Here is a 6,000-nt window from a genome sequence, read left to right on the forward strand (position 1 = left end):
TTAATAAGAGAAGAACTGATCAGGATAGTGACCATCTACATTAACAAGTATGATTAAGTGGAAATGGATGGGAAAAGCAGTAGAAAATAGTAATTAGAAATAGGGAATTTGGAATTACAGACTGGGGGTTGCAAGCCCAGCACTGCCATTTATCACTTGTGAGACTTTCAGCAGATTACCTAATCTTTGTGGCTGACATCCTTGATTTGTAAAATGGAGATAATAATAGTACCTGTCTTGGGATTGTTGTGAGAACTGAATATTATCTAAAGCACTGAGCACCCTCAGGCACACAGTAAATCCTCATTAAAGGGTAGTCATTAAGACTAGAGTAGTTACTATATCCATTGCTTCTGGAGGTGAGAGAAGAGTAAGTAAAATAACAGTGGAACAGCTGGCACATTATTATATCAGTATTAAACGTTAGCTACAACTTCATTGTAACAGGGAAGGTTGGGCAAGATCACTGGGGAGCAAAGGAGGAAAACCCAGAGTGGCACCAGAGCAACCCTCCCCCAAAGAAGGGTGGGGTGAAACGCCAGGTGGCAGACTGAAAGAGCCGCAGAAGAGGGGCCACCTCTGCCAAGGCTGCAAGAGGCAACTCTAAACACGGGGAGGCTGGCATGTGGCGTAAGACTTTGCCCCCTTCCAGAACACGATGGCCAGAAAAGGGTCAGAGACACTGTGACAAACGTGGCACACATTAGCACACATTGGCTGAAAAGCCAGATGGTCCACTGCGCATGGGTTTCTGGGCTGAGGCTTTAAAGCAAAACATGCAGAAGCGCTCTCTCTAGTCCTTGCCTTGCCCCCCCCCCCGCCGCCACATTGGAGTGGGGCACAGGAGTACTGTCAGGACTGGCAGATGTCCGGGGCTTGAGGGCTTCCCCACCACCACCTCGCACAGCTGGGAGCCAGCTTGCAGAGGTGGAGTTCCATGCAGGGACACGTCACACAGGGCACAGGCTCTTGAGAATTCAGCAACCCTGTACCACACAGCAAGGGTCTGATTCTGCACTCCCCCCTCTTGTGCTCAGGGCACCACGATGAGGCCTGTGCTTGGAACACTCACAAGCCGTGGGGATGAGAATGACCATGGGGCTCCGGGCCCACGGATGGAGCTTCCCCTGCACAACTGACTGAAGTGATCTTGCAGCAGCATGATGGGGAACTTCTGGACATGGGTTTAGATTTCCGCCTTTCTGGGAACAGGGGAACTTCTGTGTTTTGTGGAAGAGGTTGGCTTGGAGCAGGGATGCTCCCAGCCTACCACCCCTCCCCAGTTTGGGTACCCTGTTGATAAAAACCTTTTTCCTTTTCCACCAATCCCCATGTTATGTATGCACATGGCAGCAGGCAACAAGACCCCAGGCTGCTAGGTTACGTTATCTGTAAAAATGTACTGGAAATAGGTTTTGAAGATAAGGTCAATAAGGCTGCTTCAGACCCGTTAGCACACTGAGGCTTGCACAAAGCAAGCCTGGTATTTAACCAGGACTTTGACTTCTGTATACTGGAGTCAGTTGAAGTGACCTGCTCTCAAACGGACTCATTAGGCTTAACTCCAGCCTCACAAAGTCCCAGCTCCCTCCTCCTGCTCCCAGCTCTTGAAACTGAGTCCCAAGGTATTACCACATCCTAACCTTATCAATTATGGCAGCCAGTTTTCCAAGCACCAAAAACTGAAATGGGCAACAGATATTTTCAGGGAATGAGAAGGAAGACTGCAAGGATTGAAAGTTGCTGATTGAAGGCATTTCTGCATTCTTACGGTTTGAGGCCTGTCAATGTGCATACCCATTCGGATAGGAGTCCTTTTTAAACATATTTTTTCCTTTATTGGTTCCAGACAGGGGGGAAGGGAGGGAGAAAGAGAGGGGGGAAACCATTGATGTGAGAGAGAAACATCGATTGGTGGCCTCTTTCATGTGGCTTGACAGTGGATGGAAGCCACGGCACAGGCATGTGCCTTCACTGGGAATTGAACCTATAACCTTTCAGTCTGCAGGATGACACCTAACCAACTAAGCCACACCAGCCAGGGCAGGAGTCCTTTGATCTAGAGGCCCTGCAGCCTTCTCATCTGAGAAGGACATGCTCTGGGCATCCTTTGAACCAGATAGGCCTGCTTTTTTTCCCTATCTTCTGCTAAGAGATCATTGTCTATTTTTTTATCCCTTTATTTCTGTTCAGCTCACTCCTAAAAGAATGTTTAGGATATTAAACTACTCTGTAGCTATGCCATGTTTGTAAGCAAGCAGTCTGTGATACTATTTTCTAGATTCTAGAAAGCTTTTGTAAAAGGGCTCATTGACCCTAACCCCAGCTGCCACTCTATGCCAGTTAGAAGGGGTTTTCTGTCTTTCTTGGGATACTTGGTGTGTAAATAGGCCCTGTTACTGTTTAAATGTCTCTCAGTAACAGGAATACATTTTACATCATAACAGGTTTTGAATAAATGTTCATTTTCTTTATTCCCAGCACTTAAGCACAAACTCACACACATACACATGTAACTGTTGTAAAACTATGTTGACCTTTACCAAACACAATGCTGTCTGCTATTTCTGTTGTATTCTGTCCCTTTTTATTAATGTGCTGGTTATGATGCACTAAAATGTCAAAGTATACTAATGGTTTGAAATTTAAGTTTGAAAACCACTGCTTTATATTTCCCGTGGTGTTTCCAAGAGCTTATGCTATTCTAGAAATGTCTGCAAGGAAGGATAAATCTCAGCATCAGGAGGACTAAATCCTTGTGTGGCTCTCTAGTGGGGTGAGCGAGAGGAAGACAGGTGGATATCCAAGACCAAAGAATGCCAGGAAACTCAAGAACAAGGCTACTTGGAGTTTCTTTCCTACAATCTGCAATGGCCACCTCCTGAGAACTGGGTCTCCAAATGAACAAAAACAATTTCTTGACAGTAGACTTAGTACCTACCAGTCCTTTAGCTGAGGAAAATGCTAGGCATGAATTTGTGATTCTTACTCCCATTTTAAATCTACCTCTCTATCAAGATACTTGCTCATATGCCACTTTCTCCATTAAGCCTTCTCCGACTCATTCTTACATCAGGTAATATATGTAGGAGAGAAAGATCATGAACTTTAGGATCAGGCAGACTGGGTTCAAATGTCAACTCTTTGTGTGTGATAATTCGTCAATGACTTATGCTTAATTTCTGTATCAGTAAAAATAGAGATAATGATAACTTTCCTTGCAGAGCTGTCCTCCTGATCAAAGGCCATAATGTCTGGGAAGGCTCTTTGTTGTGTCCCAAATAACAGGCTTTCAATAAATGTTCATTTTCTTCATTCCTTTTGGTAATTATAGCTCCTTTAGAACATCCAGGCACTGTGCTTTCTTTAAGAAATCACACTCTACTTCATATTGTAGCAACATGCTTATTTTATCCACCCTTGAAGATAGGGTCCATTGGCCGTCCGTATTTGTGTAATACACAGAATTTAGCAGAAGGTGCTTGTAAAGTACTTGTTGGCTTCCTGAAAAATTTCATCAGAGATAATATGGCCCTGTAAAAAATTTAAAAAAGAAATTTGCACTGGCCAAATGGCTCAGTTAATTGGAGTATGGCCCCATACACGAAAAATTTTGTGGGTCTGATGCCCAGTCCAGGCACATAGCTAGGTTGTGTGTTCCATCCTTGGTCAGGGCAGGTGAAGGAGGCAACTCATGAATATTTCTCTCTCCCTCTCTCTCTCTTGACCACCCTCCCTTCCACCTCTTCCCCTCCCTCTCTCAAATCAAACATATAGAAAATGTGCCCTTCCTGGTGTGGATCAGTGAGTTGAGTACTGGCCTGCAAATCCAAAGGTCACTGGTTCAGTTCCCAGTCAGGGCACATGTCTGGGCTGAGGTCCAGGTCCCCAGCTGCAGGCATGGGAGAGGCAACCAATTGAGGTTTCTCCCCCTCTTTCTCCCTCCATTCTTTCTCCATAAATAAATGAAATCTTTAAAATATATACTCAGGTGATGATTTTTTAAAAAGTATATACAACTTTTGCATAAAATGAATGGCAAACAACTGGATTAAAAGCTCACAATAAAAAATAAGAAATTATAAAACTTCTGGCCAGGATGGAGGTATAGGTAGATACACTGTGCCTCTTCACATAACCAAAAGAAGGACAGCAAATTTAAAAACAGAATACAATCAAAACTGGCAGGAAATCAAACTGTATGTAAGTCCCACAATCAAGGAGTTGAAGAAGAAACATCCACCCAGACTGGTAGGAGGGGCAGAGATGAACAGCCGGGGTAGAGATTTATGGCAAGGCAGTGGCTGGAGCACCTGGGTGGGTGAGGTGGCAGCTGGCAGACCCACTGCTCCCACATTTGCATGCAGATAAACCAGGAGAAACAACAGGGCAGTGAGACAGACTGCGCAAACCAGGGTTCCAGTGTGGGGAAATAAAGCTTCAAAACCTCTGACCGTAAAAACCTGTGGGGGTTGCAGCAGCAGGAGAAACTCCCAGCCTCACAGAGAGTTTGTGGGAGAGACCCACAGGGTCCTAGAATATATGCAAACCCGCCAACCCAGGAATCAGCACCAGAAGGACCCATTTTGCTTATGGGTAGTGCAGGAAGTGACTGAAAGGCAGCCAACCACCAAGCAAGTGGCACTGTTTTATGTCTGACTCTCCCACACACAGCACCACAACACAGCCACATGGGTTGACTCGCCCTGGTGATTATCTAAGGCTGTGCCCCTCACTATATAACAGGTGCTGAGATAAAAAAAAAATGGCCCAAATGAAAGAAAAGATCAAAGCTCCAAAAAAAAATACAACTAAGTGATAAAGAGATAGCCAACCTATCAGATGCACAGTTCAAAACACTGGTAATCAGGATGCTCACAGAAATGATTGAGTATGGTCACAAAATGGAGGAAGAATTGAAGGCTATGAAAGTAAAATAAGGGAAAATGTACAGGAAACCAACAGTGAAAGGAAGCAAACTGGGATGCAAATCAATGATTTGGACAAGAAGGAAGAACTAAACATTCAACCAGAACAGAATGAAAAAACAAGAATTCAGAAAAATGAGAAGTTTAGGAACCTATGGGACAACTTTAAATGTTGCAACATCCAAATCATAAGGGTGCCAGAAGGAGAAGAGGAAGAGCAAGAAATTGAAAACTTATTTGAACAAACAATGAAGAAGAACTTTCCTAATCTGGCAAAGGAAATGGGCTTCCAGGAAGTCCAGGAAGCTCAAGAAGTTCCGAAGAAGTTAAACCCAAGGAAGCACACACCAAAGCACATCATAATTACATTACCCAAGATTAGAGATAAGGAGAGAATCTTAAAGGCAGCAAGAGAAAAGAAGAGAGTTACCTACAAAGGAGTTTCCATAAGACTATCAGCTGATTTCTTATAAAATACCTTACAGGCAAGAAGGGGCTAGAAAGTATTCAAAGTCATAAAAGGCAAGGACCTACATTAAAAAATACTCTGTCCAGCAAAGCTTTCATTCAGAATGGAAGGGCAGAAGAAGTGCTTCCCAGATAAGGTCAAGTGAAAGGACGTCATCATCACTAAGCCCTTATTATGTGAAATGTCCAAGGGACTTGTCTAAGAAAAATAAGATGAGTCAAAACTACAAACAGCAAAATGACAACAAACTCAACAACTATGGACAACCAAACCTAAAAAAAAAACTAAGCAAACAACTAGAATAGCAACAGAATCACAGAAATAGAGATCACATGGAGGTTTATCAGTGGGGAGGTAGAGGGGGGAGAGTGGGGGAAAGGTACATGGAATAAGAATAAATGGTAGGCACAAAATAGGGGGATAGTATAGGAAATAGAGAAGCCAAAGAACTTATATGTATGACCCATGGACATGAACTAAAGGGAGTTGGGGGAGGCATGTGGGTAGGAGGGGGGAATGCAGGGTAGAGGGGAATAAAGGGGGGGAATGGGAGAACTGTAATAGCATAATCAAAAATATATTTAAAACAAAACAAAAAAATAA

This window comes from Artibeus jamaicensis, unplaced genomic scaffold, assembly GCF_021234435.1.
Source record: "Artibeus jamaicensis isolate MK-2021 breed Jamaican fruit bat unplaced genomic scaffold, CSHL_Jam_final contig_834, whole genome shotgun sequence".
Lineage (NCBI taxonomy): Eukaryota > Metazoa > Chordata > Mammalia > Chiroptera > Phyllostomidae > Artibeus > Artibeus jamaicensis.